The sequence below is a fragment of the Onychomys torridus genome, chromosome 7, assembly GCF_903995425.1.
Source record: "Onychomys torridus chromosome 7, mOncTor1.1, whole genome shotgun sequence".
NCBI lineage: Eukaryota > Metazoa > Chordata > Mammalia > Rodentia > Cricetidae > Onychomys > Onychomys torridus.
In genome coordinates this window covers 102,289,034-102,303,947 of record NC_050449.1, presented here as the reverse complement: position 1 = coordinate 102,303,947, position 14,914 = coordinate 102,289,034, and positions in this window count along the sequence as shown.

Here is a 14,914-nt window from a genome sequence, read left to right as displayed (position 1 = left end):
ACCTCAGTTGCCAGCCATGGAGCAGGGAGCGTCAAGAGCATTGGTAGAGTTAGCTCCAGCTAGGAAGAGGCTAGGAAACAAAGGAAGGTCTACCTTCTGACTGGAGGAATCAGACCCTGGGAGGAGCGGCTCTAAATGTGCTCTGTGCTGGTCAGAACGTGGGGGCAGGGAGACCAGGCCGCACCGACCCCTAAATAAAGACAAGAGTAGGAAATCTTATCTAGGAGGGCTCTGTCTTCAATGGACTAGGAGTCAAGGTCTATATCCTCTTGTGGTGGCCAGAGTTGCCCTGACAAACTCCTGGGCAGGAAGACCTCTGTCTGAGAGGCCAGCAAGACAGCTCAGTGAGTAAAGGCATGTGCTGCCAAGTGATCCCTTGGACTCCATGTGGTGGAAGGAGAGCAAGCTGTATCAACCTCCACACTGGCACTGTGGCATCCCCCAATAAATAAATAAATGTAAAACAAAAAAAAGTATATTTAGCCAGGTAGTGTTGGTGCACGCCTTTAATCCCAGCAGTCAGGAGGCAGAGGCAGGTGGATCTTTGTGAGTTTGAGGCCAATCAGGTCTACAGAGTGAGTTCCAGGACAGCCAAAGCTGCACAGAGAAACGCTGTCTCAAAAACTTTTAAAAACAGTTATTTCTTGTATATGAGTATTTTGCCTGAATGAATGTCTCTGCACCATGTATGTGTCTGATGCCCAGGAATACAAGAAAAGGGCAGTAGATCACCTGGAACTAAAGTTACAGATGGTTGTGAACTGTTATATGAGTGCTGGGACTAGAGCCTGGTCCTTTTGAGAGCAGTCAGTGCTCTTAAATGCTGAGGCATCTCTCCAGCCTGCCACAGTATTTTTTAAATTTTTGTTTTTTCAAGACAAAGTTTCTCTGTGTAGCCCTGGCTGTCCTAGAACTCACTCCGTAGACCAGGCTGGCCTTGAACTCAGAGATCTGCCTGCCTCTGCCTCCCAATCTGCTGGGATTAAAGATGTGCGCCACTACTGCCCGGCCAATTTTTTTTTTTTTTTAAAGAAAAAGAAAAGCCTTTGAATTGTCCCTGGACAGTGGCCTCACCCTGAACAGGCATGGAAACGTGACTTTGTGGCCCTGCCCTGTCTGAGTGTGTGGGCAGGATTCAGAGAGCCAACTACTCCCAAGTAACCAGGAACCTCTGTGCCCAGGGGCAGGCTATGGTCTGGTAGAAGACATTGACTTTGGGAGGGACCTCAAGCCTGAGGGTGAGCATTCCAACAAACAGGGTCCAGCTAAGCTGCATGTTCCATGGGATGGTGCTCTTTTCCAAACTCTGATACCTTACAAATGCACAAACTACTCTACTAACCACTGTTCCTCTGAAGTAGACTTTGTAGAGAACAGGGAGAAAGCCAGGCCTGGCAGCGCAAACCTGTGATCCCCCTACTTGGGAGGCGCATGCAGGAGGAACAGGAGTCAAGGTCATTTCCACTACTTAGTAGGTTCAAGGCCAGTCTAAGCTAGATGAAGTCCTTGGGTGAGAGAAAGAGGGAAAGAAGGAGAGAGAGAAAAAAGAACAAACAGATAACTGCATTCATGGCAAGTTGTGGTGATCGCAATCATAGCAACTCACGAGGCTGAAGCAAGGGAATCATGAATTTGAGGCCAGCCTAGGCTGCCTAGCAAAACCTGGTCTCCAAACTAACTAAATACTTCAGTGATCTTAATCCAAATGCTGAGAAGTTGAGGCTGGGAGTGGTAGTGCTCACTTTTAATCCCAGCACTCTGAGGAGACAGAGGCAGGAAGATTTCTGAGTTCGAGGCCAGCCTGGTCTACAGAGTGAATTCCAGGACAGTGAAGCCTACACAGAGAAATCCTGTCTCAAGGGAAAAAAAAAATCCAAAATGCAGACAAGTGATTGATTAGATTAAGTAAATAAATAATTGTGTGGCTAAATTGTTTAGAGTACAAACAAAAGGGTCACTGATGCCACCCAGGGTGTCTCTGCAGGAGGATCGAATTGGGCAGAAGAGGGAAGGGTGTCTCATACATGAGGGAACAGCTTGTTCAAGGGTAAGCAAGTGGCTGAGGAATGCTGAGAAATCTGGCTGGACCAGAGGATGGACAAGGAGACAGGAAGTGAGGCAGGAAAGGCCAGCAGGGCGAAACGGAACTTGAGACCTTGCTGTGACCTTCAGACAGACACTAAGCAGCTTGGACGTTTGAAAAGCTTTGGCTTTGGACAAGAAATCAACATTTGGCATGAGAAGGAAAACCACAGGCCTGGGAACATTGCTCAGTGTCACAGAACTTGCCCAGCTAGAGTGAGGCCCTGCATTTGTTCTGCAGGCCTCACTATAGGGAAAAAGGCTTTTCAGGTTGAGGAGATGGCTCTGTAGATACAGCACTTTCCCCCAAAGCCTGAAGACATGAGTTTGGATCCCCAGAATCCACATACAGCCTTATGAAGCTCTGTGTATCTACATCCCCAGAACACCTGAGTCAAGATGGGAGGTGCAGACAGAAGACTCCCAGGAAGCTCGAAGTAGAGCGTGAGGACCAACAGGAAGTTATCCTTTTTCTGACCTTGGTACACATGCCATAAAACCATGCTCTCACACATATGCACATGAACAGTCACATGTGGGGAGCAAATGAAGTCCTGAGTGAATGTGTGTTGTTGACATGACTATGACCATATCAAGGACCCCAATGCCTCAGATCCATGGAAAAGGGAAAGTCCTCTGGTCCATATTGACAGTGTGTGCAGAGGTATCAATCACAGCTTCCTCCTGGATGTTTATAGCTGAGACTGCTTCCTACAGAGACTTCTTACTGGGATTAGCTAAATTTGCTTCCTTGCTCATCTGTATACAATAGATCTGCCTCCTCAATTCAGATGTGTTAAATAAAAGCACTGAGTTTCCAGGCTGCTTCTCCATTAGAGTGTATGGCTCACCCAAGCCCAGCTTTTCTGTACACATATCTGTGTGTCTGTTCCTTTCATCAACCCAATCAGGGACAAGTACAGAGCTGGATAGGTCAAGGTGTGCATGAGCAAGCACACACACACACACACACACACACACGCACACACACACACGCACACACACACATGTAGTTAGAGTTTTCCTGCCTGGCCCATAGTCAGGACAAATCTCTCTTACCCAGCAGTCCCACAGTCGCTCAGACCCAACCAAGTAAGCACATAGAGACTTATATTATTTAAACTGCTTGGCCATTAGCTCAGGCCTACCATTGTCTAGCTCTTACTCTTATATTTAGCCCATTTCTATAAATCTATACTTTGCCACGTGGCTCGTGGCTTACCAGTACATCTTTCTTGTCATGGTAGCGGCTGGCAGTATCTCTCTGACCCAGCCTTCCACCTCCCAGAATTCTCTTCTCTCTCGCCTATACTTCCTGCCTGGCCACTGGCCAATCAGCACTTTATTTATTTTAACCAATCAGAGCAACACATTTGACGTACAGAACATCCCACAGCACACACACACACACACACACACACACACACACACACACACACTAAAACCTTTTCATTTGACACATAAGAACAACCTCTCCCCCTTTATTTTGGGATGAGGTCTTATGTATCCCAGGTTGGCCTCCAATTCCCTATATAGCTAAGGCTGGCCTTGAACTTCTGATCCTCTTGGCCTCCTTCCTCAGTACTGGCATTTCAGGAATGTACCATCACAAGGGTTTATGTGGCATTAGGGCTCATGTTTAGAAAGCACCCTCTCCACTGAGCTTCATCCTTGGCCTTCTCTCGCCTCCTGGGAGAAGTCACATGTAGCTCAGGATGGCCTGGGACTTGCAACGATTCTTTGGCTTCTGCCTCCCTAGTGCTGGAATTAGAGGCATGCAACACCATATCCAGCTGTGTTTTGACTTTGACCAACATCTGCAGGAAATATCAACCCCTTGTCTCTGGCTCAGGAAAGTTATTTGAAAAAGAAAGGGTTGCATTTACTTCCCTTTAGGGTTAGTTCTTAGAGCTCTTCCCAGTTCAGTGAGCCTCTGAGAGGACTCCTGCTGGAATTGAAATCTGGATGATCGGGGAGGGAGGAGGGGAGGGATGGAATGAGGTCAGGGTCTGGGGAGGCTACTACCAGTCAGCTCTATGCTGTGCCTATTACCTCCCAGGATCTTATTTCTTCATCGGGGAGAGTTCTCATCAGCCCTCTTTAGGTAGTGGTGGTGTGTGCTTGTAATCCTAGCATTTAGAAAATTAAGGCAGGCGGGGCAGTGGTGGCACACGCCTTTAATCCAGGCGAATCTCTGTGAGTTCGAGGCCAGCCTGGGCTACCAAGTAAGTTCCAGGAAAGGCGAAAAGCTACACAGAGAAACCCTATTTGAAAAACAAAAAACAAAAACAAAAACCCCAAACAAACAAAGAAAATTAAGGCAGGAGAATCACCATTGGTTCCGGGTTAGATTGGGCTACATAGTAAAACTCTATTTCAAAAACCTGAACAAAAACACAGGGTTGGGGATGTTGATTAGTTAGTAGAGAGCATGCAGGAAACCCTGAGTCACTTGTGTAAGGACTGTGTCCTTAATTACGTCATCAGCCTGCGAGAGCATCCCAGCCTAAAAAGCAGGCGGGCCGGCCCTCTGTGAGTCCCTTCTCTCTTCCACTCTCTTCCCTCTGCACGGTCTGTTTCTCCGTCTCTGTCTCTGTCTCTGTCTCTGTCTCTCTCCCCCTCTCTCCCAATAAAGCTCTAGAAAGGTAACCATGGCTTGTGATTCTTCCGCCAACCAGCACACCCCAGGGACGGCACCAATTTAACCAACATTTGGTGCCATTCAGACTCGGATACACCAACCGAGGACTGCTGACTGCTGCCATTTGCTGCCTCCTCCCCTGTCCAGCGAGACCGAGAGACTGTGAGCACGCTTGTCCCTCGCCTCCGCTGGACCCCTATACAGCTACCGCCATGATTCACCACAGTGAGTCTGCCGTTCTCGCAGCTGTAGTCTGAGCTATATTCTTTGCGACGGACACCCCGGGGGTTGTCCTGGGGCTGTGCTGGCAACGGCAGGCACATTTTCGCTCCTGAGGAGGAGAAAAAGTGGTCTTGGGTCTACCTGGGAGACTAACTGCAGCGCAGCCACAGCCCTTCCCATCCCTTGACGAAGAGGATGGTGAACTTGAGCTGATTCTTAGATCTCTCTCCACTCTTTGGGGACGCCCAAGATTGGAGTCTGATCCCAGTTTGTTATTTTAGTTTTTCTCTTGGCTACAGCCTTGAGACAAAGCGGGGGGGATACATTTACCACCTACATTGGCAGATAGGGGTGGGCACCAATAAATCTGGCCACTTAACAGTGTCGTAGGAACTATTGCCAGCAAATGGGCAAATGAGAGTTACTTTATCTCCAAGCTTTCTGCTAAAGCTGTAAACCCTTCTCCCTCCCCACTTCTGCATCTGCCGAGTGCAACCTTTTCTGTCTGACTTCTGCCGGCAGTGGGTGGGCTCAAATGGGCGGGCTTGGGCAGCTTCTAAGACTCTGTCCTAACTCACCTTAACTCCACCCACTCATTTTCAACTGCCTTAAGAAACACAGACAGGTCTGAAAGCAGCTAAGATCCATACAATTAAGTTTACAGTAGTCAGGATGGCTCCTAAGCCAAAAAAAATCAGCTTATAGCCTCACACAAGTCTTCCAAAAGGATCAATTTACAGTCTGCCTACTGGCAGATCTTCCAAAATTTGTCCTTAAGTCACCAATTATCAGGAAAAAAAAAATCCAGGACACAGAGTAAAATCCATCTCTTGTTCCCCAGACCTCCCCAACTAAAACTTAAGCACCTGGAGAGCAAGGCTCCTGACCCCACAGGCAAAAGAGTCATCTGTGGCATTTATGGTGTGCCAGGGAAGAGATAAAAGCCCAAAAACAAAATTGCTAAGTGCTGGCACTCGCTGACTCCCAAAAGCTGTTGGGTCCCTGTTTTAAGTGAAAAAAGGCCACGGGCTAGCGAAAAAAGGCCTGCCAGGCCATCAACAGCCTTGTTAAAAGTGCCGCCTAGAAAGACAACCCCAGGTGCCAAGATGCATGGGTACACCAAGCTAAGACCTCCAACAAACCTCGGCTTGCCTATAGACATGGCAGGGAACCCAGAATGCAGCAGGGAAGCAATCCGTTTCTTTCCTTCTGGACACCAGAGCCACTGACTCAGTCCTGGTAGTTTTAGTATGTCACTTCTTCTTTCTATTGTCGGGTACAGAGGACAGCCTTATTTACCTAACCAGATTTAATTGCACTTTCATAGTTACTTAATGAAAAAAGATTTCCAACTAAGGTAAGAGCTTATTGTCTCACTTCAAAGTTACCACCTGTGTTTTTCATGTGCATACAGACAGGGCCATGATCATTGCCTTGTCTCTAATTCCAAAAACTAAATTCTCATGTACCATAAGCTTTTCTCTTCCCAGTTCCCTGTTCTAAGTCACTGTTCAGCCAATGATACAGGACCACCACAGAACCAGAGTCTAAAGATCATCAAGTAAGAAACAATAATGATTGTTTTCTCTCTAAGCTTTTTTCTATGTCACCAGCATCTTTTCAGACAGAAGGTTCCCAGCCACAGTCAAGAGGGATACATGTCTCCAGAGCAAACAGATGACAGACAGCATCCCACAATGCCTGTCTACCTCGGAAGACTCCCCTTCTCCATTCCCCCAAGAGCCAACTGACGTCTAAAAGTCAGCTGGAAGCAGTTTTTGAGAGGAACAACGCCCCTATTCTCATCTACTTGCTTTTTTTATAAGTGAAAGTCTGGGATGTAAGTGTTCTGTCCTTAATTGCATCATCAGCCTGGGACTGTGGGCCAGCCAAAAAAGCGGGCAGGCCCTCTGTGTATCTTCCCTTTTCTCTTTCCTCTCTCTTCCCTCCACGCGGTCTCTCTGGTTCTCTCTCTTTCTCTCCCTCTCTCTCTCTCCCTCTCTCCCAATAAAGCTCTAGAAAGGTAACCATGGCTAGTGATTCTTCCACCAACCAGCTCACTCCTCCGTTGGCACGGCCGCTGCCCATGGTGGCCAGCCACAAGCCGTTTAACCAACAACTTGCACACAGAGAATAGCCAGGTGTAGTGGTACATGCCCTCAATCCCAACACTAAGGGGTGAAGGTCCTCCTGTGCTATACAGTGAGTTTGAGGCCTGTCTAGGCTCTGTGACACCCTATTTCAAGGCAAAACCAAAGACAGATGGCCTTATACTACTCAGTACAATATATTAAGAAATATAATCAAATAAAAATAGGAGGTGGTTCTTATTCCTGTCTCAGCAGGTTCCTGTGACTAGGTGGTGGGTGGCATGAGAGGGCAGAGGGAGGAGAGTACAGAAACCTAAGCTAGAACCTGGACCAGGCTGCATGCTGGGCGGTCACTGCATGCCTCAGACTGGGTTGGCCAGGTATGGTGAATCATAGCCTCTCCTCAGGGCCTGTTTGTCCATTTGCAAATGGAAGGACTTCATGAGGACACACTGAAATGCTTTCTGTTGCTGTCTTGATTTTTGTTTGTTGTTTTGTAGCTACATGGAGGCTAAGAATTGAATCAGACTGAATTTACCCTAAGTGCTGAACTCATATCAACTGTATTTGAGATTTTTGAGTACTTCCAGAAATAGCAGTAAGAACCTTACACATATCACGTCACTTAATTCTCCAGCCACCCCATTATTTATCTGCATATTAGGGATCATAAATCTGAAGTTTCCATCCACCCATCCTCTCATCTGCTTAATTGCTCACCAAATCCTGGGGACACAAGATATTCAGTAACCTGTGTTTTGGGTCATCCCCCACCTGTCAGCACATCTGGACCTTCTGAGCCAGCCAGATGTCTAGGCAGGCCATGAGGCTCCCAGGCCAGACACCACACCCTATTTCAGCCCAGCTCGACCAGCTTCCCTACCATGGTATGTAGCTTGGCAGCTGCTAAGGCTTGTCATCCCTCTTCCTACACACCCAGTTGTTTGGACACTGACAAATGCCAGGCAAGTGACTGGTGACCTTCCTCAGTTTCCACCAGCCTTACCCTTTTACCCTCCAGTGCAGGGTAGGTGTGAGACAGGGAGCAGGGGAGAGGCAGGGTGTGTCCCAAGATCGGGAGAGCAGAGCATGGACTCCCGCTGAACCAGGGTATGAACCTACCTAGAATTGGGACTCAGGACCACAAAATGCTGGGTCTGGGAACAGACATGACATTCAGAGAACATGAGTAGCCAGGAGGTAGCCTTTGCCCAGATAATTTCTCTCCTATTTCCAACTTGCATCAAGTGGTGTCCAACCTCTTTCCGTATTCAGAACTCTGCTATGAGGACCCAGCAGGAAGAAGGAAGGAGAGCAGGGGCTTCTAGTCAGAAGCTAGAAAATTAAATTTTATGATACTCATTGCTGGAGTTAGTGAGAGACAACCATTGTACTCAAAAAATAAAGCCTCCTGGGTGGTGGTGCCTCGCGCCTTTACTCCCAGCTCTTGGGAGTCAGAGGCAGGTGGATCTCTGAGTTCGAAGCCAGCCTGGTCTACAAAGCTAGCTCAGGACAGCCAGGACTACACAGAGAAACCCTGTCTCAAGAAACCACACGGGAGCATGGGGCGGGGGGTGGGGAGTGGGGTGGGAGGGGTGGGGGGGAGGGATTGAAGTCAAAGCTGAATGTGGTCAGGGGACACCTTTCATCCCAGCACTTGGGAGGCAGAGGCAGATGAATCTCTGTGAATTCAAGGCCAGCCTGGTCTACATACTGAGGTCTAGGATAGCTAGTACTATATAAGGAGACCCTGTCTCAAAAAACACATACACATACACATAAGCACCCCCCCTACACACACACACACACACACACACACACACACACACACACACACACACACGCACATTGGTGTGATAGGGAACCTACCAAATCCTCAGCACACCAGCATTCCCCTCTAGACTGTGCTGTTTTCGTTAGGGGTAGAAGTGTTCTTTGGGGAACTGGAGAGATGGCTCAGTGGTCAAAAGGCTGCTCTTCCAGAGGACCTGGATTTGCTTCCCAGAACCCACATAGCAGCTCACAACCACATGTAACTCTAGTCCCATGGGGTCTGACATCCTCGTCTAGCCTCTTGTGGGTGCTAGGCACGCAAATGGTACATAGATATACATGCAAGTAAAATACCCATATATGTAAAAGTTAAAAAAAAAAAAAAAGTCTGAGGATGTAATTCAGTTGGTATTGGCCCTTCCTAGCATGCACAAAGCCCCAGGCTCGATTTTCCAGCCCTGAATAAACTAGATAAGGTATAGAAAGTCTATAATTTAGAGGTGGTGGCAGAAGACCAGGAGTTCAAGGTCACTCTCCACTGAACAGTGAGTTCCAAGCAAGGCTGGGTGACATGAGATTGTCTCAAAAATAGTTTTGTGTTTTGTTGTTGTTGTTTGTTTTGTTTTGAGACAAACTATAAAAGACCCTGAGTGTGGTAGGATCTTTAATCCCATCAGGAGGCAGAGGCAGATGCATCTCTATAAGTTTGAGGCCAGCCTGATCTACATAGTGAGTTCCAGGACAGTCAGGGCTACATAATGAGATCCTGTCTCAAAATACAAACAAAGGCCAGCCAATGGTGGCGCACACCTTTATCCCAGCACTCAGGAGACAGAATTAGGTGGATCTCTGTGAGTTCGAGGCCAGCCTGGTCTACAGCATGAGATCCAGGACAGGCTCCAACGTATCGAAAAACTAAAAATTAAAAATAAAAGAAGGGGTTGGGGATTTAGCTCAGTGGTAGAGCGCTTGCCTAGCAAGTGCAAGGCCCTGGGTTTGATCCTCAGCTCAAAAAAAAGATAAATAAAAGAAACAAAAAGGTCCTGAAAATACTCTCCCTCCCATCCGAGGGCCTCTGCACTCTTTGATGGGGTGTTCCTGGACCTGCAAAAAGGAATCAGTGCATCGGGTGTCAGTGGATTTCCTTCACTTTCCCAGACTAGTTCTCCTGGGCCTCTTTTCTCCCTGCCTTTTGTATGTTCAGGGACTCACACTCTGAGGTGTGTGCAGCATATGTGCTTCTGTGGGTGAATATGTGCATGTATGGGGTGATGCACTTGCATGTGGAGGCCAGAGGCTAACTTCAGGTATCTTTTTCTATGGTTCTTCACCTTTTTTTTTTTACCATTTTTTAAAAAAAGATTTATTTATTAATTATGTATACAGAAGAGGGCACCAGATCTCATTACAGATGGTTGTAAGCCACCATGTGGGTGCTGGGAATTGAACTCAGGACCTCTGGAAGAGCAGTCAGTGCCCTTAACCTCTGAGCCATCTTTCCAGACCCCCACCCCTTTTTTGGTTTGTTTTTTTGTTTTTTGCTTGTCTGTGTGTATATGAGCGCATGTGCACACATTTGATGGCAGATGTGCACATGTATGTGGAGGCCCAAAGCTGACAGTCTTCAGTGCTAACTTTTTCCACTGTATTCTTTGAGGCAGGGTCTTTTCTTTTTTCTTTTTTTTCCCCCTTTCTATTTTAATAAAAAGAAAAAAGGAAAAAAGTTATAACTAATATAAGAAAAACTATATACAAAAGTACAATAATTATATATCATATATAGAAGTAATAAATACCTAAACAAAGACTAGTCCATTTGCATTTGACAAACTCAGAGAAAATAACCCATTATCTATCCTATTTTGGTAAGTCCAAAATGTACCTGATTCACTTTCTATCCTAACTTATATTACTAACAGTACTATCTTATAACATCTTTCAAATTTATATACTTACTCTTTAATGAATTTCTTTTCTAAAATTCTTAACAAAGAAAACTATAACTATGTAAACTTTAACTGTAACTATCTAATCTTCAACTCCCTCAGAGACCCAAGAAGGAAATATTACCTAACAAAAATAAAAACCGGAAGTGCATGCAAGCAGCTTCCAAAAAAAATGTGAGTTGACAGAAACAGCCAGCTGCCTGGACAGTCACCTGAGGTCTCTCCGCAGTGTTGGGGCATCATCTTCAGCCTATAGGCTTAGCGTATCTGACAGACTCATTTGTGAACTAGGATGTACAGAAGGTCAACAGTTTGACCTCACATTTAGTGAGAGCAGTCCATGTGCCAGAAACACCTGAATTCCATTAGTGTCATGTCATGATTCAGGATCTTATTAAATTCTGGAAATTGTTGGTGTTTTTTTAATTCTGCTGTCCATTCTTTGTGTGTGTGTGTGTGTGTCATCATCTTGGCATCCCATTCTTCTCCATATCCCTCTATTAAATGCCAGTCTACTATTGAGAGGGGTGAGCTTAGTTATTCTTCAAGAATAACTGTTTCAGCTGCTTTCCACTGCACATCAGAAGCCATCCGTCCACCGCCTGTTCAGCTGCCTTCAAAGAAAAGAGCATGGTACCTTTTACAGATTGCAAAGGTCACTTACTTCAGGGATGGTGCCATATTGTCCTGGCCTCAGAAGGTGCCTTTTATTAAAGCCACAACCACACTTGTTTTGGCAAGAATCGGTAGTCCTTGGTTTTGTGTCCTGTCTGTCCATATTTTCCTGTTTGTCAGCAGTTGATTCGAGGATACTTTGTTGCCCAGTGGCTAACTTTTGCCACAATGAAAATTAACTCCATATGCAGTTTCTTCAATGCCCATATTTTCTCTGAAGTAGATTGGTACTGCCAGGAGCCGACATGTCTCATAGTCATAATAAAAAAGAAAAATTTTCTAAGTTATTGAAACTTATTTTAAATGCCATTTTCTGTAGATCTCTAAGGGTTTGAAGATGACCTGACCTGTCTATCTAAAATATATATGCTCAATCTTGAAAACATACCTAATATGACTACAAGTTTGATTGTAATGTCTAACTACTAACTTTCATTTCTTTATATCCTAATAGTTGATAATAATAACATTCAAGGATTAGCAAATTGCATTACATTGTTAAATGAACGGTATAAGTACAATATCTTGAACAAGATTAGAAATGTATGTATGGCATTTTCTTTTCTTTTCTTTCTCTTTTTGGTTTTTTGAGATGGTTTCTCTGTGTAGCTTTGTGCCTTTTTTCTGGAACTCACTTCATAGCCCAGGCTGGCCTCGAACTCAGAGATCCACTTGGCTCTGCCTCCCGAGTGCTGGGATTAAAGGCGTGCGCCACCACTGCCCGGCGGCATTTTCTAACAATATAAAGCTCAAGATATATAATTTGTATACAACATAAAACAACCCAATCCAATGTAAAGTATTTAAAACTAGTAATTGTCTTTTTCTTTTTCTTTAAACAAGAACCTTAAATCTAATCTCCTTTGCTTAGCCCTTTTCCTAACCCTTAACAACTTTGTAACCAACCCTCATAAACAATGAAAATTATCCCAGACCCAAAACCAATTAAAAGACCAAAAACCACCTGTCCCACACCACCTTTTTGGGAATGTGGGCATCATATTCTTAAAACCGCTTCTTGCAGGCTGGAAAGATGGCTTAGAGGTTAAGAGCACTGACTGCTCTTCCAGAGGTCCTGAGTTCAATTCCCAGCACCCACATGGTGGCTCACAACCACCTGTAATGAGATCTGGTGCCCTCTTCTGTATACATAATAAATAAATAAATCTTAAAAAAATTGCTTATTGCTGGATATGGGCAAAGGTATCTTTATTCTAAAAAGAAAATTTTGGGTTAATTGTCAAATTCTAGAAAAGCCACCTATATCCTTTGTTGTCCAGTCTGTGCCAAAGTTCAGGGTTTATCTCAAGTCCTTATTCAAGTAGTCTTTGAAACTGGATCATCTCAGCTAGCCCTCTCAAAATTGCTCTGAGTACTTTGTAGTTCAAAGCTGATCTGTAGATGTTTGTCAGCTTAGTGATATTATTATTGTCCACGTGGAATTGTTGTTGTGGGGCTCCATCTTCTTCAAGGCGGGGTCTTTCAGTTAACCCAGGATACAGAAATTCCCAGACTAAAACAGACATTCTGACACAGGGCTTTGTCCCCAGTCACTAACTACAAAGCCAGTCAGAAGTGATTCCCTAGAAATTCTCTTCCCATATTGTTCTAGTCAGGCAAGAAGCAAGTTCACAGCTTACTGGCATAGTTCTCTGGAAGGTGACTTGAAAGCAAGAGAAAGTTAGGAAAGAGGCTAGGGCTTGGAACTGGAGAGCAAAGGCCTACTCCCACTTCCGCTGTTTGTTAATGACTAACCAGAAGGAACTCAGTCACTGCTGGAGCATGGGTGTTCCCATTCATAAAACGTGGGTAGTCTGCATCAGCACCAAAACCAAACCAACAAACAGTGGCTATGCAAAAGTCTTGGGAAACCAAACCAAACCCCAAGTAACAGTTGTTTAATGTGGGTTTCCCCAAATTTATCTGGACTAAAGTTTCCTTTTTAAAAGATTTTTTTTTTTGGTGGGGGCAGGTACTGTGGCACACGCCTTTGATCTCAGTACTTTGGAAGTAGAAGGAACTCTGTTGAGTCAGCCTGGCCAGCTGGGGCTACACAGAGTTTGTTTTAACAAAATCCCAAGACTTCTATTTGTGTGTGTGTGTGTGTGTGTGTGTGTGTGTGTGTGTGTGTGTGTGTTGGGTGCAGGTACCCTCAGAGGACAGAAGGGAACGTCAGATCTCCTGGAACTGGAGTTACAGGAGATAGTGAGGTGCCCAATGTGGGTGCCGAGTCATCTCCTCAGACCCCCACCTTGCCTTTTAGGTAGCTCTCACTTTGTCGTCTAGACTAGCCTCTAGGTTACTATGCAGCCAATGCTGGATTCAAACCTCCTGCCTCCACGTCCCAAGTGCTGGGATTACTCTGTCTAGTTAAGAATTCTTGAGCCTGGAGGTGGTGGCACATGCCTTTATTCCAGCACTCGGGGAGGCAGAGCCAGGTGGATCTCTGTGAGTTCGAGGCCAGCCTGGTCTACAGAGTGAGTTCCAGGAAAGGCACCAAAACTACACAGAGAAACCCTGTCTCGAAAAAAAAAAATTCTTTTTATATATATTGTAATTGGTTTTTTGAGAGAGTTTCTCTGTAAAATAGCCCTGGCTGTCCTAGAACTTGCTCTGTCTGTAGACCAGGCTGGCCTCAAACTCACAGAGATCCGCCTGCCTCTGCCTCCTGAGCGCTGGGATTAAAGGTGTGCGCCACCACTGCCTGGCTTTATTTATATTTTGATTTTAATTTTATGTGTGTGTGCACTTGTGTGTGCATGTGTGAAAGTGCCCTTAGAGGCCAGATGTGGAACTCCCTGGAGCTGAAATTACCAGTAGTTAAGACATATATACACATACATATACATATGAAATAATATCCTTTAAAAATAAGCACTCCTCTAAGATTTTATTTCCTAAAAAAAAAAAAAAAAAAAAAAAAATTAGAATATAAGCTTTAAAGAAAGCAGCATCTATGTTTCTCAAATACATACTTACCTCAAATTGTAAATCCTGTCTGTCTTTGCCTCCCAAGTAGTTTGGAGTTAGACACTGTAAAGGTTGAAATGGGGGTTGGGGATTTAGCTCAGTGGTAGAGCGCTTGCCTAGCAAGCACAAGGCTTTGGGTTCCGTCCCCAGCTCCAAAAATAAAAATAAAAAAATTAAATGAAAAAAAAAAAAAAACGGAAAAAGAAAAGGTTGAAATGGAGGCTGGAGAGATGGTTCAGTGATTAAGAGCACTGGCTGCTCTTACAGAGGACCTGGGTTCAAAATTCACAACACCCACATGACAGCTCACCACTGCTTGTAACTCTAGCTCCAGATCTAACATCTTCACCCAGACATGTATGCAGGCAAAACACCAATGCACATAAAATAAATCATTAAGACAGACAGACAGAAAGAGAAAGAAAAAGCTGAAGTGGACCCCACCCTGTGTCTTTCAAAATAAACCATAAGGTACCAGGGAAAAACAAGGAAGCAAACTTGCAGCCCAGGCTTCA